Source organism: Ochotona princeps, chromosome 8 (assembly GCF_030435755.1).
Source record: "Ochotona princeps isolate mOchPri1 chromosome 8, mOchPri1.hap1, whole genome shotgun sequence".
NCBI classification, from domain to species: domain Eukaryota; kingdom Metazoa; phylum Chordata; class Mammalia; order Lagomorpha; family Ochotonidae; genus Ochotona; species Ochotona princeps.
Genome location: NC_080839.1, coordinates 50,846,334 through 50,866,837, shown reverse-complemented (window position 1 = coordinate 50,866,837; position 20,504 = coordinate 50,846,334). Strand labels below are relative to the sequence as shown.

Genomic DNA, 20,504 nt, shown 5'->3' with positions numbered 1-20,504 from the left:
CCTTTTAGTTCATGGCAGAAGGTCCCAGGAGACCGTTACAGGCCAGCTCTCTGCTGAGCTTACACTTCAGCATCTAGATTGGCCACATTTTTGCTTCCTCCTACTGCAGGGCCAGTATGCTCCCAACACCCTCCCTGCTGGTGAGACAGCTACAGCTCCCGCTTGCCAATCCCCCTTGCCATCCTACCAGAGCCTCCCACCACAGATGCTGAGGCCTGATTAAGTCTACAGCCACAGCATTAGGTACAGGCTTGGTCTCAAGTCCAGGGCACTCTGAGCAATGGCTACGGATGGCTCTTCTTTTTTTGGTAGCCTTAGTGTCATGAAGAAAGTCATACCTCCTATTTTCAAGAGGATGTTGTCAAAATTAAGAGTTTATGCACTGAAGAACACTACTAACACAGAAAAATGCCAAACCTACAAGATGGAAGAAAATATTTGTAAATCATGTATCTGATAAGGTGTAATATTTAGAATATTAAAGAAAGAAACGTGGGGCTGGTGTGGCGGCATAGCACACTAATCCTCTGTTTGTTAAAACCAGTATCTTCTATGGGTACCAGTTCATGTCCCAGCTGCTCCACTTCTAATCTAGCTCAGTGCTAATGTGTCTGGGAAAACAGCAGAGGACGCCCCAAGTACTTGGGACCCTGAACCCGTGTGAGAACCTAGGAAGAAGCCCCTGGATTCCCATTTCAGATCAGCCCAGCTTGACTCTATTTACTGTGGCCATTTAGGGAGTGAACCAGTAGATGAAAGATCTCTTTCTAATTCTTTTTTTTTAAAGACTTATTTATTTTTATTGGAAAGTCAGATATACAGAGGAGGAGGAGAAACAGAGAGGAAGATCTTCCATCCGTTGATTCACTTCACAAGCAGCCACAACAGCTGAAGCTGAGCCAGTCTGAAGCTAGGAGCCCAGAGCCTCTTCTAGGTCTCCCACACAGGTGCAGTGTCCCAAGGCTTTGGGCCATCCTTGACTACGTTTCCAGGCCACAAGCAGCGAGCTGGGAAGCAGGGCTGCCAGGATTAGAACTGACATCCATATGGGATCCTGGTACTTGCGAGGTGAGGACTTTAGCTACTAGGCTATTGTGCCAGACCCTCTCTGTGTAATTCTGACATCAAGTAAAATAAATCTGTCTTTAAAAAAAAAAAAAGGAAGAAAGGAAATAAAACAGAAACCAAAAAGCAAATAGCCCAATTTTGAGAAATAGAGGATTCGAGCAGATATTGCCTCAAAGAACATTTACCAAAGGCCAATAAGTACTTAGATTGAGAGAATGCAAATCACAACCCCAGTGACAGACTACTTTGCATGGCTATTATAAGGAACAATAGCAACAAACAAGAACAACAAAATAAAACAGAAATGACAAGTGCCGAGCAAGTTGCAGAGGAACTGGAACTCCAGGGCATCGTCAGGGGAACTCCAAATGGCGCAGCCACCGTGGAAGACAAGATGGTGACTCATCAAAATGTTAAACAGAATGAAAGCACCTCGCAGCACTTCCGTCTCCACTTACGTACCGAAAAGAATGGAAGAGAGAGTGTCGTACAGTCTGCGTACACCAGCTCTACACTGTGGCATTCACTGTGGCCCAAAGATGGAAACAGCTCAAATGTCCAACAGATTACAGTACAAAGAAGAAATGGTATATACATATAGTAGAATGTTATTTGGCTTTACTGATCTTTTGCTGCCACATAGATCGATCTTAAAAACATTATGCTGAGGCGTAGCACAAAGGCTCAATTGGCTAATCCTCTCCCTTTGAATGCCGGGATCCCACATGGGCACTGGTTCACATCCCAGCTGCTCCACTTCCCATCCATATCCTGCTTGTGGCCTGGGAAAGCATTAGAGTTTGGTCTAAAGCCTTGGGACCCCACACCCGCGTGGGAGACCTGAAAGAGGCTCCTGACTTTGGATCGGCTCAGCTCTGGCCATTGTAGCCACTTGGGGAAATAAGCCAGTGGATGGAAGATCTTTCTTTCTGTCTCTCCTTTTCTCTGTATATCTGCCTTTCCAAGCAAAATAAATGAATCTTCGAAAAAAATATTATGCTGAACAAATAAGCCAGCCACAAAAGAACAAGTAGCATGTGATTCTTACATGAACTCTTGGCTGGAGTAGTCAAGTCTGCATTCAGGTCGCAGGATGGTGATAATGAAGGGCTGGTGAAGGAGGACTGGGAAGCTGTCGCTTGATGGGTGCAGAGATTCTGCTTGGGATGACAAGCAGGTTGTAGAAGTGGGTAGTGATGGGCCCTGCCTGCAGCGTCGTTGCTGTTTGCTTTGTCAAGGCTCAGCATGGCTCCCTCAGCCCGGAGCTCCTCTGTAAAGACTAACTCTTTAAGGTAAGGGAATGACACAAAGACAAGGGACACTGATGCATAATTTGCTCTTGTAGTTACCACCTTCAATGCTGGCCTCTTTTCTGAGAGCTCTGCCGGTGCTCTCAGGTGCACTTCCAAGTAGTGCACAGTCCATCCTTAGACCAGACAGACCCTTACCAATCCACAGGATGTATACCCACAGTGAGCCCATCATGATCACACACTGCTCTGAGCTATGAGGTTGACTGCCTTTGATCCCTCAGGGGGTCCAGGCCTGAAGCCTTAGCTCTCTAACACCTTGCTCTGCGCTGGGTAAAGAATGTATTCCTACCTTTTACTACCATCCTGGTGTCAGTGATTGGCTTGCCACGAACTGGGCAAGCAGGCTGGATTTGTGGTCCTATAAAAACTCCTCCATTCACTTTTTGGGGTTCCTGTGGCAATGACTGCTATAGTTTAGATATGGTTTGAGAGAGCCCCCCAAAGTTTTCTGTGTTGGAAGTGTGGTCCCCAGTATGGCATGTGACCAATGGTGTAACCTACAGAAGCAGATCCCAATGGGAGTTGGCTGGGTCAATTATGGTGCTGTCCTTAGAAAGACTAGGGTGGTTCTAGTAGGACCCTGAGTTATTTCTTTCTTTCTGTTTTTTTTTTTTTTACATAAATAAATGTTTACTTACTCATTTGAAAGTCAGAGCTACAAAGAGAGAAAGAGAGATCTTTCAACTGTTGGTTCACTCCCCATATGGCTGTTATACCTAAGACTGGACCAATCCAAAGCCTGGAGCTTGGAGCTTCATTTGGGTCTCCCATGTGGGTGGCAAGGGCCCAAGCACTTGGGCCATTTTCTGCTGCTTTTTCTAGGCCACTAGCAGGGAGCTGGATTAGAAGTAGAGCAGCCTGGATTCATACTAGCACCCATATGGGATGTTGGCATCACAGGCAGCAACTTTGCCCACTATGCCACAAAAAGCTAGCCCCAAGTCAGTTCTTGTGAGGGCAAGTTGTCATGAAGGCTCCTTCCCATGCTTCAGCTTCCTGTCTGTGCGTTCCTCTTGCTCATACTCCCACCATGAGGCCTTCTTTCATGAGGAGGGCCCTGGCTAGACTTTCAGCCTCTGAAACTGTGAGATAGACAAACCTCCTTTCTTAATAAGCACCAATGCCAGGGGCTTTGTCACAGTAACTGAAAGCAGACGCCTACTGAGAACTGCTACTGCATAGGGAGTGCTTGGGAAGGTACAAGGGGCTTTGTTTTTTTTTTTTTTTTAAGATTTATTTTTATTACAAAATCAGATATACAGAGAGGAGGAGAGACAAAGAGGAAGATCTTCCATCCGATGATTCACTCCCCAAGTGAGCCGCAACGGGCTGGTGCGCGCCGATCCGAAGCTGGGAACCAGGAACCTCTTCCAGGTCTCCCACGCGGATGCAGGGTCCCTATGCATTGGGCCGTCCTCAACTGCTTTCCCAGGCCACAAGCAGGGAGCTGGATGGGAAGTGGAGCTGCCAGGATTAGAACCGGCGCCCATATGGGATCCCGGGGCTTTCAAGGCGAGGACTTTCGCCGCTAGGCCACGCCGCCGGGCCCTTAAGTGGCTTTGGAAAAGGCTGGAGGGCAGGAGAGTGTGGAAGCACTCAAGAGAAAAGTCTAGAAGACTGTTCTAGGAGCTTTGACACCTGATTCTGGTGAGGGCTCCGAGGAGGAGACTTGTGGGACCCAAGGGGGAGAGGAAATGGGAGAAAGGCCACGCTGGTTACCCAAGCATGAAAATTCTAGCTCAGCAGTGTCTGTCCCTGCCCAGGGCTTTCTGGAAGCCCACATTTAAGGATGATGCAAAACTGGCAGAAGAAATTCCTAAACAAAATATAGAAGTAGCTGTGTGGGTGCCTTTGGCTGCTTTCAGCAGGGTCTGAGAGCCTCTCTCCAAAAGAAAGCTTTGGGAAATTTATAGTCTGGCCAGGGAAGGAGTGAGGGAAAAGCTGCTGGAGAGATTGGCACAGACAAAAGGGAGCCAGTGGCTCTGCATTGCCGTAATGAGTGAGACCTGGAGGGCAGCCCTGCCCACTAAGACCAGAGGTCCTCCAGGAAGGGGACTGTCCATAGGCTCATTGCCATGGCCACAGCCAGGCCACCACCTCATATTCAGCTCCTTGTTTTCCCAGCCAAGTGCTCCATGGCTGCAGCCTGGTTCAAGCAAGCCCAAGGGACAGACCGTGGTGGTGTACATGTGGAGCAGGTTTTGCAAGTGCATGCAACAATAGTGAAGGAGTCGTGGGAGCCTCCACTCAAGGCCAGCCTGAGAGGCAAGGCAGATATTTGCAAAATGGCTGGAGCCTCTGCAAGAGTCCCCAGGAAGGTGATGCCAAGGGAAGCCAAGCCAGTGGGACTACAACGGGGACTCCAGGTACCAGCCACGGGCAACACCTGTTGGGGAGCACTGTAGGGCAGGTGCAAAGGCACCCCGAGAGATTAACAATGTGGTCCATGCCCAGCGGAGCCTTAAGGGCTGGGCTATTCTGCCCTGTAGCCTGCCCCTCTCCCCAGGTATGCACAGGGTGCTGGATATGTGCCTTTAAATTTACCATATACCCTATTGGGTTTGGTCTTGCTTTGAGCCACTCACTCCTTTTTGTCTGTCATAGTGGGAACATATACTCTGTACCCACCCTCCCACTGCCTGGTGGGAGTACATTTGTCTTAATTTTCTAGGCTGATGGCTGGAAGGAGTTTGCCCTGTGTCTTTGGACATCTGTTGGACTGAGTTAAGGTTTTGGGACCATATGAATAGAAGTCTCAGAGTCGTATGTGAGAGGGACATACATTTTTGAGAAACCAGGGGTGGAGTACTATAGTCTGAAGAGAGTTTGTCCTCTCCAAAATTCATATTGGTGTTTCATCTCTACTGTGAGCTGGGGTTGGGAGGGGTGGACAATCAGTCACACGATCATGTTTAGAGACGGAGCCTTTGGGAAGTGCTTACGTTACCAGGGTGGAGCCCCCACACCTGGACACTAGGGGTTTTGAGAGACAAGACAAGGACAAGAAAAGGCTCCTTGGCTTTGGGTCCCCAGAACTACAGACCCAAACAAACTTCTTTGTGTTTAAAATTTACCCAGTTCTGGGGATTGTGTCAAGAGCAACAGATAATAGACTAAGTTAGTGGTTAGGGCTGCCCAACAATGGAAATACATTTCATGCCACTGGGTAATACACTCAAAAATGGCTAAAACAGGGCTTGGCATGATAACCTAGCAGTTAAAGTCCTCACCCCGCAAATGCCAGGATCACACATAGGCCATCGGTTCTAATCCTGACAGCCCTGCTTCCCATCCAGCTCCCTGCTTGTGGACTGGGAAAGGAGTTGAGGATGGCCCAAAGCCTTGGAACCCTGGACCCATGTGGGAGACCTGGAAGAGGCTCTGGGCTCCTGGTTTCAGATCAGCTCAGCTCTGGCCATTGCAGTGACTTCAGGAGTGAATCAGTGGATGGAAGATCTTCCTCTCTGCCTTTCCTCCTCTCTGTATATCTGACTTTCCAATAAAGATAAATAAATCTTTTAAAAAATGACTAAAACATCGAAACTTGACTATAGATACTAGATTTTCTACCATTGTCTGTACCTACAATGTCATGATACACTTAAACAGCAGAATCATGGGCTTGTGATTGTTGTTGAAGGACTACACTATTGTAATAATATAGGGAAAACAGTGGGGGAGGGGGAGAACAGGAAGGGTGGGAGGGGGAATCCCTGAGCCTAGGAAACTGTATCATGAAAAATAAAAATTCAAAAAAAAAAAAAAAAAGAAAGAAAGGCATGCCACCATGGCATAGCTGGTTAAGCCTCCACCTGTGGTCTCAGCTGCTGCACTTCTGACCCAGCTTCCTGCTTATGGTTTGAGAAGGCAGCAGAGCACACCCCAAGTGCTCACGTCCCAACATGGGAGACTTGGAAGAGACTCCTGGTTCCTGGCTTCAGATCAGCTAAGCTCCGCCTGTTAAGGTCATTTTGTTAAGGTCATTTGGAAAGTGGACCAGCAGATGAAAAATATCTTTCTCTGTGTGTCTCTTTCTCTCTGTAAGTCTACCTTTTCAATAAATAAATAGATAAATATACATACATATATATATATATATATATACACTTTTTTTGAAGAAAAAAAGACTATAATGGTAAGTATGCATAATTTATCATAATACAAAAATGATTTTATCCAGGTCTCAGCATCAACACAAAACTAAGAAGGTAGTGGTGGTGGGTGTATAACATTGTACATGTGTCAGATTGTCATCGAACTGAACACTTTCTAATTGGTCAGCATGAAAAATTTCAAGTTATGCATAATTTACCACAAAAACAATATGCCACATACACAAAACAAAAACCTCAGAAAACTACACGTAAATCAACCTTATGACACAGGAAGTCCATTCCTGTGGTTTCCCAAGAGAAATGAAAACGAAATGTCTCACAAACAAAAAACAGCCCAAAATGTCTATCAAAGTAATGTCCAAACTGCAGTATTTGTGTACAATGGGAAATTATTATTTTTTAAAAGAAATTATTTATTTATTTGAAAGGCAGAGCTACAGAGATAATGAGAGAAAATGAGAAAGAGAGAGAGAGTGAGGGAGAGAATCTTCCATCCACTGGTTCACTCCCCAGGTGGTCATACAACCAGGGCTGAGCCAGGCTGAAGTCAGACGGCAGGAGTATCTCCTAGGTCTCCTGTGTGGCTGGCAGGACCTCAAGTACTCAGGCCATCTCCCACCACTTCTCTGAGGCCATTATCAGGGAGCTGGATTGGAAGTGGAGCAGCTGGAACTCGAACCAGCATCCATAGAAACATAATGGACAACAGCTTTAACTGTTACACCACAGTGCTGGCCCAATCTGCTGCAGTCATTCAAGTAGTCACTCACCTAGCATTGACGTGAATGTAGGTTGCTTCACCCCAGTTCCTCGCCTGCAGCCCTACAAAGTGAGTTTTCCTTCTCACCCCTCTAATCTGAGGCTACAGGCCACTGTGAGCATTGGGTGCGCTCTGGAGCCGTGTGGCTGCCTCTGTCAACATTTTCAGCTCTGTCTCTCCACTCTCATTTCAAGCTGAGGCAGACACACAGTGCATGTGTGAGAGCAGGGCGCATTTAAAGAGAGAGTGACTGTCCTTTCACACAAGAGCGTGGACAGCCCCACACATAAGCAGACACACACGTTGCCACAGGGCAGAGTCTGGGAGGAGGCCAGAGAAGGACCAAACAAGAGCAAGAAACCAAAGGGACCAAGGCCATTCCCTACGTGACAGCCCCTCTTATAGGATGGGATGCCCTAACTGAATGTACCAGTGGGAGAGGATGCGGATGGGGTCAGTGTAGGAGAGGCTTTAGTGGGTGTCATGGGGCTTCCACATGATGTCGCCTCCTTCCTGGTCCCAGATGAGAGACAGGCATGCTGGGAAAGCGCGCGTGAAGGGGTACACTGACAGTGCAGACATGGTGGGAAAGCCTTCCAGCTTATTTATTCCCACCCAATTTTCCTGCCTGGTTCCCCCATATCATTAGGCTGCTTCCTTCCCCATTCCTAAAGGGATGTGCCCAGCGCTATCTGTGCTGTGATCCCAAGGACCCGCTTGCCTGCGTCAGCCTCCTGGCCAAGGATCCAGTCATTGCCACGGCAGACAGAGGATCCAGCTCAACTGGTTCACAGTAAGGACTTGGGGCACTGGGACCCCCCAGCACCCCTGGGCGCTGGGCCTCCTTTCCACAGGTATTCCAGGGGTGCTGCTGTTGCTGATCTTCCCTTTGCCCATCTGATTCCCTTGAACACAGTCCGCAGTGCCAGGCACCCTTCCTGCCTCCTTCTCCCGGCTGAGCAGTGAGCAACCTTGGCTTTGCAAGTTGCCCTGTGGGCGTACAGTCAGCTTGTGCATCTTTGCTTTCTGATGTCTTCAGTAATCCCACAGCCCCACTGTGCCCGAAAGGCAGCGACAGTCCTCCTGGGTCCCTAGTTGCTGTGTGGATTCAGTGGACAAGAAGGCTAGAGGTCGTGCCTGGAAAATGGTAATGACTATAGACAGGTGTGATCTTTGCCCAACTACGCCTAGGTTCTTCACATTCTTCTAAGGATTTTTTTTTCTCAGTTGAGCAGTAAGGAACAATGATGCATCCTGCCTTCCCCAGGACCAGTCAGGATGCAGTAAGCACACCCCTCATTTGAACAGGAAAATTTAAGTGTGAAGAATTATTAACTTGGAGTGGGCCTCTAGCTCAGTGATTGAGAGGCTGTGTCCGCCATCACAGTACCTGGGTTCAATTCCAAGCTCTGGCCTGACGCCACTTCCTTGTTAGTGAGAGGCAGGGTGGGTGGCTCACAGGGGAGGCCTGGATAAATTCCCAGGCTGTGGCCTCAGACCCAGCTATTGCAGGTATTTGGGAAGTGAACGTGCGGGTGGGAACTCTACTTCTGAATTAAAAATGAAAACAGAATCGTTAAGTAGTAAATGGGGGCTAACTGCTAGCGGAAATAAATGGCATACTCTAAAGAACACAGAAGTGACACAAACAAGGACCAATCACTAAGGCTGTCACGAGGAACTCAAGCAAGTGATAAACTCCCTTGCCCAAGGTTGAAATGTGGAGCTCCTAGGCAAGGGTGTGCCTGTAGCTCACTAGCTGAGGAGCTGCCATTAGGGCTGTCTAATGGGGGCTGCTAAAACTTCCGGGGAAGGCCGCCTAGCGGCAGGTAGCTGTACTGCAGGAGCCAGAAGCCGGTAACAGCTCTAGGCAGGGAAGGCTTTGTAGCGTGCAGTGCAACCAGCACCTCCAAACCATGGCATCAGAAAGATGGGTTTCAGGGTCCAGCCCCAGGATTGCAAAGTGGGGAAAGCAGGTGTATCTGGAGAAGAGAAGCATCATGTTGACAATACACTTCACTTATGTTCTGGTAGTTAGGGACTGCTGCATGGTGAGAGTTATGACACTGCTTGGGACACCCTCATCCCATATTAGAGTGTCTAGGTCCTCCTCCAGCTTCCTGTTAATGCAGCCCCCAGGGAAGTGATGGCTCAAGTAATTGAGTCCTTTCCCCCCACGAGGGAGACCCAGGGTTCCTGGCTTCTGACTTCACCTTGGCCCAGCCATGCTTTTTGCAGGCTTTGGGGGAGCAAGTAGGAGATCTCTCTCTGCCTTTCAAATAAATACATGCATTAATTAATTAATGAATACAATAGGGATGTCCCAGATGTTTCAAGTATTTAAAATGGTACAAAAGTGAGCTATACCTAGGAAGGCCAGGATTATCTGACAGCACAGACATAGTTCACATTTGTTCCAAGATTACTAGTAGTGGACCAACATGGACTGTTTAGAGGATAAATTATGTGGCTGCACTAGCTATTGATGTTCCCAATATGGACAGTCTGCACACACACACACACACACGCACACGTGCACACACCAATCTGAAGGCAGTAAGAAGTTGCCGAGGTTGTCCAGAGCCAGCTCAGGTGCCAAGACTGCAGGGAGAAGAGCCATGCATGGGGTGAGCTCGCCTCTGAGCATCTGTCCTCCTAAGTGGAAAAAACCGAGTCTGGAAAGCCGAGTGGCAAGCAGCAGCTCTCAAGAGAAATATATGATTAAAAAGACTCATCCGTCTAAAAGAGCTATTTTAATTAAAGTGCAAAATAAAAATTCTAAGTGGTATGACAGTACTGTGTCACAGTTAAAATGGTAGCCTATTTTTCCTTAGAGCTGCATAAAAGAATGGTTTGTTGAACAATATAAGGCACCATGGATTTGACAAAATATGAGTGTTTCTGTGGAAGGGGATCCCATAGGAACTGCTGGGTGGAAGGATATATGCACTTAAAACTTAGATTCTGATCAGCTGTCTCAAAGACAAGTTCAGTCCCAGCAGGGTCTATTTCCTCCCCCTCTCATCCACATTGGCTGCTTTCAAACTTTTCTGCTTGATCGCATCTGACCGGCTCTTGCCATCTTATTTTGCCTGCAACCAGAGTGAAGGTATCTTTGCTTCTTCGAATTGTCACCCTGTTCCACTTCATGTGCGATCCACTCATGTCTGTGTCCCACTGCCCTGGAGCTGGGGCCGTGGGTGCTCCCCCACAGCTGTCTCCTCTGAAGGCAAGAGAAAAGGTCATCTCTCCACGTGGTGCTGGGGAGACCAGGCCGGGACCTCAGACTCTGCCAGACACAGGCAGTTCCTGAAGGAGTTTTTGATGCACTGTGAAAGGTGGCAGCTCTAGAGTCCTAAGTCTTAGTAAAGAATGATTAGGGTTCTCCCCTCCGGATTGAAATGGAGCCGTCTTAAGAGCTCCTGCATGCACGTTGACCAGAACACACAAGCAATCCCCAGCCACCATGTGTGTTGCTATGACAGCTGGTGGCCCTTCATGTGGATTTTGGACTCCTCCACAACAACATTCCTGTTTAAGGCGTGTTCTGCTTAATAACTAGCCAACAAGAGATGCTGGCTAAAAACGTAACATAAAAAACTCGTTGGAGAAGTCAGCAAGGACCATTGCAGGATCGCTTTGCAAACAGGAATCCGGAAGCTCTCCAGTCGCCAGCCCACATACTGCATCCGGTTCATGGTGATCATCTATCAGAGACCTCAGCACACCCAGGGCTGTGATCCACGCAGCCTGAACCAGGGGTTTGAAGGGGGAGGGTAGTAACGAGAAAAGAGACAGAGATGGGTTCAGCACAACGGCTCACTTAGCCGATCCTCTCCCTTCAAGTGCTGGGATCCCATATGGGTGCCAGTTTGTGTCCCGGCTGCTCCACTTCCTATCCAGCTCTCTGTTTATAGCCTGGGGAAGCAGTTGTGGATGGCCCAAAGCCTTTGGACCCTGCACCCATGTGGGAGACTCAGAAGAAGCTCCTAGTTTCGGATCAGATCAGCTCTGGTCCTTGTGACTGCCTGGGGAGTGAACCAGGGGATAGAATATCTTTCTCTGTCTCTCATTCTCTCCGGAAATCTGCCTCTCCAATAAAAATAAATAAATCTTTTAAAAAGGGTGGGATGGGCAGCACAGTAGCATCGTGGTTAAAATTCTCACCTTGCACGTACCAGGATCCCATATTGGCGCCAGTTCATGTCCCGGCTGCCCAACTTCCCATCTAGCTCCCTGCTTGTGGCCTGAGAAAGCAGTGGAGGATGGCCCAAAGCCTTGGGACCCTACATCCACGTGGGAGACCCAGAAAGAAGCTCCAGGCTCCAAGCTCTGGCTGTTGCAGCTACTTGGCGAGTGAACCAGTGGACAGAAGATCTTTCTCTCTGTCTCTCCTTCTGTTTGTATATCAATAAAAATAAATAGATCTTAAGGTTAAAAAGAAAGAGAAACAGACAAAATAGAAGTTGTTGAAAGCAGCAGCCAGAGGACAGAGGAACAGCTCCGTGCCTGTCCCACCAGCTTTTCTTGTTTGGACAGCCATATTTCATGTCAATTGCATTTACCTGTGAGTCTTTTCTTACTTGACTAATCACCCATCCTTGGTTGGAGGGTCGCATGCCCAGAAAGAGGAGGTGAGCAGAACACGTGCCCAGTGACCTGAGGAGTGTGTGCTGCCTGGGGCTCCGCCTCACCCACCAGGGCCTTGTCAGGGCACCAGGGCGTCCCTTCACAGATGCCTGGTGCTGGTCTGCCTGAGTCCTTCTGCGGCTGCTGGTGACCCTTCCCTACTGACCTGCGGCTTCCCTGCCCTTATTTTAAGAACAACGCTTGCATCTTAAGGCTTGCCTGTGGTGCCCAACTTGGCCTCTTGCCATTAGGGACTAAGACCAGCCACACCCACCTTGTGTTCTTTGCAGAATATTTGCATACTGCAGTCTGAACCCTTCTGTTTTATCTCATCATTTCGACACAAAAACATGAAAGTAGTAAAAATAACCCTGTTCTTTTTTAAAGTGCAAAAGGGATAACTTCCAAACATTCGTTTAGGAGAGCAGTTTCTGTCTATTTCTGACACTCCAATGAGTCATTAAGTTTCATCCATTTTAATATACAGTACATTTGTCCCAATACCAAATATGCTATTCTAAAAATTATTTGTTAACAAAGCATACTTTTCCCTTACATAATTAAAAATAAATTAAACACGTTGTTTTACTTGGCAAACAGGAATTGAAATTTGTCTTTTGTGTTATAGGTATTGCCATTTTTGAATTATGCATGGCTCTAAAACAGGCTTTATTTGAAAAAATGGTTTGTTATAATTCTGATACTGATTATTAGAGAATTAATTTCAAGGCACTGGCAAGAGTTGCATGGTGAAAGGGGTTCTCCAGTAGAAACAGGCTGGGAAGCTCTCCACTGGTATAGGTTCCTGTTTGTGGAGGAGGAAACCGAGGTGCAGGGAGAGGAAGGGTTCCAATTTGGATAACCCTCAAGGACCCCAGCTAGCTCAGGGCTCTGCAGGCACAGCCCAGGGAGGCCAAGGGATACAGTTCACAGGAGAGGTCTCCTGGCTGTGGACACATCTGGCAGCCGCTGTGCTGAGCCAAACCTCAAGGCTTCAGGATTACCCAGGGTCTTCCCTTTAGAGCCAGGATTTCCGACACCTGTTCAGCCGGTGAGGGGCTACTTTCCTCTGGCACACAGGTGGGCTGTTGCTCTCTGCTGTCTTCCACTATAAAACTATGTTCATCAAATTCAACATCGCTCAGTTAAAGTTACTCTTTTAGGCTCTTCAGTTACCACAAACTCAAACAGGCACTACACAGCTCTACATGGTCCCCTGCCAGGGCCTGATGGGGTCAGTTATTTGCTCTTCTTGTCTGGGGTCCTGCTCTCCTTGCGTGTGGCTTATGGCCACACCTTGAGGTGGCTCACCTGGCTCCTCTCTCCAGCTGTTTAATCCAGCCTGCTCAAGCTAGTGAGCGTCCTAGAACCCCTTCCCTCCCCCCAGGCCCTGAGAGACAGTCATTGTCTCATCATTGCCCATGGGGTCACCTAACTCCACTTGGAATGATTTCAAGGCCTCAACACCCTGGTATCATCCTACTGCTTGGCACTGGGGACCAGTTCCTGTGGTTAGTCACTGGCTAGGAAACCACACAATGACCTTCCTTCCTTCAGACCTCATGGCCTGCACCTGCGGGTTAGGTGGCTCTCCCGCCATCTCCAGCCTCAGTCTGCCGTTTGCTCCCCTGGATCTTCTAGAACTGGTCACCCAGAGAGGTGGCTACCATGCCATGGGGGGAGCCAAGCCTGGAGGAAGGGACAGGGGTGGCAGGGGGCATCTGGAGCAGGTGGCTGTGGTTACCCTCCCAGTTCCGGGCCAAGTCAGGAAGGTACTGCAAACACAGGCCCCACCCCACCACAGCATCCAGCTTTATTATAATTATAAAAGATAAAAAAATGGGCCCAGAGGCTATAGTTTTCACCTTGAATGCGCTGGGATCCCCTATGCGTGCCGGTTCTAATCCAGCTCCCTGCTTGTGGCCTGGGAAAGCAGTGAAGGATAGCCCACAGCCTTGGGACCCTGTACCTGTGTAGGAGACCTGGAAGAGAACCTGGCTCCTGGCTTCGGACTGCTTCAGCTCTGGCTGTTGTGGCCGCTTGGGGAGTGGATCATTGGAGGGAATATCTTCCTCTCTGTCTCTCTTCTCTCTATATATATATCTGACTTTGCAATAAAAATTAATCTTACCAAAAAAGGGAAGAAAAAGACCACAAATATGGTAATGAATAACTAGACATCCAACGTGAATTATATGCCTTTTATACCTTTTTAAGGTTTTTAAATTTTTATTTTGTTAATGGAGGAAAGGTGCCAGTGAAGACAAAAGTGCCCATGGCCAGGGCAATCATCATTCAGGTGTTTAGAATTTTTTTTTTTTTTTTAATGTTCAGATGTCTTTGTTTTACATATTGGAAGTCTGTTAGGACTCTCTGTGACCCCCCTCATATTCCACGGGGCTCAGTCGGTGATTCGCAGGGCCGGCGGCACGGATGGAGGCCGGGCATCCCGGGCCCCACGCCCGGCTCCGAGGCCGCCATCTCTCCAGGGCTCCGCCAAGGCTATCCCAGCTCCCGCGGGCTCCTCACGCGGGGCCGCCCGGCTCAGCCGCACCCGGGGCCCGCGTCAGCGAAGGGGCCGTCCGGTCGGCTCCTCAGGCCCCACCGAGGCCAGGGCGGCGGCGGCGGGGGGAGCCGCGGGCTTGGGGCCCCGGCCACCTTCCCCTCAGCCGCGGCCTTGGGGCGCGCCCGTCACGGTCCCGGCCACCGGCCACCTTCCCCTCAGCTGCGGCCGGGCGCACGTCGACCGGCGGCTCCGCGAGCCCGGGACCGGCAGCCAGCCGGAAGCGGCTGAGAACACGGACCCGCCGGGCGCAGACGCGCATGCTCAGCCGAGGCCCACAGTGGGGCCGTGTGAACCCTGTGAGAACCGGCGCGCAGCCGGCTGAGCGGAGCTCCAGTGGCGCAATCGGTTAGCGCGCGGTACTTATACAGCAGTACATGCAGAGCGATGCCGAGGTTGTGAGTTCGAGCCTCACCTGGAGCATAGTTATTTTGGGTGCCGCGGCTCCCCTCTTCCCCTTTTGTCTCTGAGGTGGAAAGATAAGCGTTTCTTCCCTCCTAATCACCTACGTGCATTTCTCTCACCCGCCCTCCTCCCCGCTCAGCCACAGGCGCTGTGACCGCTCCTTTTGCGAGTTACTGGTGTTCGCGCGCGTCATTCACCTGCTGGAACCCTCGGAGTCTTCACTGGTCCCACATGGGGCCACAGCACCAGGGTGGCACTCGAAGGTCCCGGGGCGCTGCACCGTGCAGGTAGGGAACCTGGCTGGATCTTCCATCTACAGGGTGAGCCTCAGCCCCCGGTATGGTCCTCCGCCTTTCTGCCGTCCGAGCTCAGGTCCCAGCCCGGTAGACCCGCTCCCGGGTGCTGTGCACTTCCGTTTCCATGGTGCTGACTTTAGGAACTATCGTTTTTTCTTTGTGGTAAAAGGATGGTTCAGGAAGGAAGGAAGCTAAACTAATTTTTCCTTGTTTAATTCAGAAATCTCCTTTTAGGAAATTAGTGAGCAAGCTAGACTCTTCACTGCATTAGGATTTTAAAATCATTTGCTGGAGGGGCAGGAGAGGAAGGGGGGAGGAAGGGAGAGGGAGGGAGGGAGGGAGGGAGGGAGGGAGAGAGGGAGAGAGGGAGAGAGGGAGAGAGGGAGAGAGAAAGAGAGAGAGAAAGAGAGAGAGAGAGAGAGAGAGAGAGAGAGATCTTCCATGCACTGGTTCGCTCCCCAGATGCCCACACAGCTGTGAAGGCTGCCCAAGCCCAGAGCTAGAAGCTGAACCAGGCACTGAACTATGATTCCTTTGTAGGCAACAGGTGGCAGAGACCCAATTACTTTAGTCCTTACCTACTGCGCATGAGCAAGAAGCTGCAATCAGGCGCTGGAGCTGGGCCTCAAACCCACGTTTTCCACATTGGGACTTAACTGCCAGGGCTTCTTGCGTGGGTCTTACCTGCTAGGCCAAGCACCTGTGCCTTAGGTTGGTTTTTAGCTAATGGTATTCTATGTAGCATGCTTGGTTCTTCTCTCCCCAGTCCCTCTTTCCGTTTCCTCTGCTGATAAAATGCACAGCTCTGGCTACAGGAACACATCGGTCAGTCTAGGGCCAGCATAGGACCTGCATGCCCTGGCCACACTGCACACTGATTGGTTCAGAGATGGCCGTGGGACCTGATCAGAGCAATTTATTAAGTTTATATTTTTTATTAAAAATTATTTATTTTTGTTGGAAAAGCAGATTTACAGAAAGATCTTCCATCCCCTAGTTCACTCCCCAAGTAGGCAGAACGGCTGGAGCCGAGCCAATCCAAAACCAGGAGCCAGGAGCTTCTTCTGGGTCTCCCATGCAGGTGCAGGGTCTCAAGGCTTTGGGCCGTCCTCTACTGCTTTCCCAGGCCATAAACAGGGAGCTGGAGGGGAAATGGAGCAGCTGGGATTAGAACCAGCACCTATATGGGATCCCAGCACATGTAAGGTGAGAATTTAGCCACTGAGCTATTGTACCAGGCCTGATTTTTCTATCAGGAGGGATGTGAAGAGTCTTATTTGTTTAGAATCGTAAAAGCTATGCAGATGTCCCAGCTTATGACGGGGTGTGTCTTCATAAACCCAGACAGGGCAGGCACACAGTTACTTGAACTATGACCTCTGCCTCCCAGCGTGTGCAGGGACAGGAAGCTGCAGGCCCGCCCTGAGCCCAGGCTCTCCTGTGCGGGTGTAGGTGTGTTCACCACTGTCACACTCCCCTCTGTTCTGGGCTTCTGCCTCAGGGCCTTTGCAATGATCATTCCTTCCGGGACTCCTTCCTTCAGAACCCACATGGGGACATCACGTCCTCAGAGGAGTCACTATCATCCAGACTTGCCGTGTCTCCGTGGTGTTGGTTGTCTCATCGCAAAGCTATAGCTCCCCACTGTGTTGCCCCAGAGTGCCCCCAGCAGACCCTAAGTAGATGGATGCGAAGGCGACGGAGAAGTGGCACAGGGGAAAGAACCCTGAAGCTGAGTGCAGACTCAACAGGTGCAGAGCCGGGAGCCCCGGAAGTTGTGCACACTCTGAGGTCTTGCCACTGAGCATGTGCCACACCTCGCCTGTTAGATGGCTTGCTGTTAGCGAGAGAGTCAGGCTCACACTAAATGCTGACAAGCAACTATGACTTGAGTCTCAGAGACATGACCGGCACATGCTGGTCTCCAGGCACCTGCACAGAGTGCATATTCCTGGGCGGCGGCGGGGAGCTAACTCCTGTCACCCAGGCTGTGTGTACCAGCTTCCAGAGCTGGATTGTGAGGGAGATGGAGGGCTGGCTGTTTCCTGGACACCCCTGACCTTAGCACCAAGGGCTAGGAAGTTCCTGGATGCCTGGCCAACCAATGTCTGTCACATACCCCAGACAGGCTCGGAGAGGCAAATGCTTGCTGCCACAGTGGCCAGCTGTGGTTTCCTGCAGGAGCCGAGGTGGAGAAGTTTCTTGTCTTCAGCTTTCATTGTCAGTCTAGTTCTCCTGGGGATCCCAGAGCGAGCGGCAGGGACAGGAACAGTGGTCTCCAGAGCACCTGCCACGGGGCCAGCCACCGCGCTGTGGCCTTTCTTACAGCATTTATTCCCCAACATTATTTCCATTTTTTCCCGGCTCCATAAAGCTACAAATCAGAATCGCCCAGCTCATAATCTGCATGAAAGTGATGAAAGACAAAAGCTGCTTCCCTAAAACCCCACACCGTTCTATCCAGAGCAGCGATGGCGGCCACCGGAAGCTACTTGAGCTTTCTTTGGGCCAGTCTTGTCACTGCACGTGACTGCAAGTCAGCCGTCTACCACGCGGTGGCGCTGCGGCTCTGCCTCCCCGGAGCCCCTGTGCAGCCCACAGCACACACAATACGCGCCTGGAAAAGGGGGTGGGGGCACCCCTGTTGTAGACATAGGCACAGGGGACAGAGGGGACTAGAAGCATTTTTGTGGTTTTTTTTGTTTTTGCTTTGCCTTGCAAAATGTTTCTGCCAAGTGAAGGCTTTAAGGAGAGCAGGGTCCTGGGTGCTCCACCAGAGACTAGATGACGCTGGGGACATCAGGTGTCCGTCCGCCGGCCTGCTGGCCACAAAGCGTCCTCCCCACCACAGGAGACACCTGGCACTCCTCCATCTGTATCTGCCACGGGGTGGAGTGAGGGAACAACTCCAAGTGGGCGGCTCTTTAGCACCTGTTCTGCTTGGGGGGGCTCACCCCTTGCACAAGCCACCACAAGGCAGCTTGAAGCCTCCTTCTTGCCCACTCTCGTACCGCGCGGAGACTGACTGCCCACAGTGTAGACGGCACACGTGGTGTGCACACAGCGACAGCTCCGGGCCTGTTCCTCAGCAGGCAGGGATCTCCGGGCGTGGAGAAGGGGGCTGCTTAAGGCACAGACTGAGTCAACCTTCCAGTCTTGCCGTCTCCTCCTCTCTGGGGTGAGGACCCTGTCAGAATCTCCTTTCTCTGCTTTTGTTTTTTAGTATTAAAACTTCAAACCTGCCTGTTGTTGAGTTAAAATATCTTATTTGACTTCTACCAAAAATGTCACTTAGAAATCAAAATGCAATGCACTCACACGGGCAAAATTCAAAGAGTTTAGAGGCCGACGCGGTGGCATATCAGGCTACCTGCACACCAGGTGACTAAGGGAGCCCTTGAGATGGTGAAGCCCACAGGTGCGAGTGACCCAATGCAGCCTGGTCAAGATCAAGACGACTTGGTTGCCCACCTGGTTGTTTATCCGTGTGGGGCCAGCAGGTGGCAGCATTGTCCTCTGCGTGTGCTCGTTTCCAACACCTGCCCCAGGTTTCAAGTGGCATGCAACAGGGAAAGTGACTCCTGCATGGAAAGATCTGGAAAGAGTTCACTCCTTACAAAAAAAAAAAGGCTTGTTCCTCCCTTTAAAAAAAAAAAAAAAGCACAGTGGAAGACGGGGTAAGAGCCAGGTGCGTCTGAGTGCCCAGGCTAAGGAAGACCTTGTTCTGCACTGTCACCACCCAGCACCCAGCACCCAGCATCCAGAGGAGGCAGTTTGGCATCTAGAGGCCAGGGTTGGTCTCTTGGAGTCATTGTCCTTAGTTGGATATAGGGCAATCATGGGCCTCTAGTTGTGTATATGAAGCTATAATTTAAAAAAAAATTCTCCCTGGGGAGAAAGAGTTTCCATCTTATGGTTCATTCCCCTGTGTCCCTCAACTATTCCAGCCTGGGACTTGGCCAAGCTGAAGTGGGGAAACCTCAATCCACATGTTCCAAGGGTGGCAGGAGCCCAGCGCCTTGGGTGTCCTGGCTGCTTCCTGGGGTCTGCATTAGCAGGAAGCTGGAGTGAGGAGCGAGTGCTGGGAATTGAACCCTGGGACTCTGACCTGTGATGCGGGCATCTGATCCTCGAGGCTAAGTGCCTGCCTCCAGGTTTGGAAATTTAGCTCCTCCATGACTGCACTGCACAGAGAAAAAAAAGTTGTTTCCTTGTTTTTGAGTCTGTAACCAATCTGGTCTTTCTCCTTGCCCCTACCTAATGAGCAGTGAGAAAAACAAGGGCACGTTGTTGTGATGTGACTGTATTTTCTGTCTGATCCAAGTGCTTGGCTCTCACAGAGCCTCCCCAGCTCCCCAGGGCTGCGTGCACGGGCCAGGGCCGCTGTGGAACATCCGGTGGGAGGAAGAAAATGGCATCCCAGCTGTGGTTTCCTTTGGCTTCTGCCAAGAGCTCCCTGCCTTCCATAGGCTCTGGTGGATTCGTGGCTGAGTCTGCGTAACTCACAGTGCAGCCGGCCCAGGTCTGGTGGTCACCTCTCTGGGTCCCCTGCAGGCCGGCCTTGCTGCACTGTGCCCACCTCCCCTAGCAGTCTCCCCTGGCCCTGTGCTCTCTCTTTTCTCACAACCCACCAGTCAATCCTGTGGGAGCTGAAGGGGGCGTGTCAAGTCTGAACCACCTGCCTCACCCTGGAACATTCTAGCTCCAGGCTTGGCCGAGATTTGGGGCAGGCCGGGATGCCGCTTGCTCCCAGGAAGGACCCCTGCCTTGGGAGGAAAGCCTCTTACAGGGTTTCTGATTTTGCAAGTCAGCCTTCACATACCGCCCGGCCGTTCTCCTTATGCGTAATGGCATCTGCATCAAATGTAGCCTCTCCCTGGGCTGAGAGTCTAGGAAGATGAGAGTCCTGGGTTTGGCCTGGCAGAAGAGAAACGTGTACACATATGTTTTCACGTGGTGACCCCATGTGCTGGAAATGCTGGAGAGGAACCCCAGGAAACCCCTACCAGCTAGAATGGGGAGGCTTCACCCCCAGGGAGCCGGTGCTCTGCTGCTGCTGTGGCACCCTGCTTTTGCTAGGAGCATGCACCGTGAGTGCAGTGCTGTGCAGTGGGTTAAGCGGCTGCTTGGGATGGCGCATCCCATCTCCTGGTGCCAATGGCCGTTCCACCTGCTCTGCTTCTGACCCAGCTCCCTTCTAAAGTAGCTGGGAAAGCAGTGAAAGATGGCCCCCACACGGAGACAAGGAAAGAGCTCTGGGGTCCTGACTTCAGTCCTGGCTGCTGTGGCCATTTTGGTAGAGCTAACCAGTAGATAGAGGAGTTCACTCTATTTTCTTTCTCTGCCTTTCAAATA

At 50.5% G+C, this 20,504-nt stretch overlaps 1 non-coding gene across 1 annotated transcript; it reads left to right on the top strand.

Annotated features, from left to right (window-relative positions):
- The first annotated feature begins 14,778 nt into the window (after positions 1-14,778).
- On the top strand, positions 14,779-14,871 carry TRNAI-UAU (transfer RNA isoleucine (anticodon UAU)). The gene is given in 2 exon segments: positions 14,779-14,816; positions 14,836-14,871. It is a non-coding gene; the product is annotated as a tRNA-Ile (tRNA).
- The last annotated feature ends 5,633 nt before the right edge of the window (positions 14,872-20,504 follow it).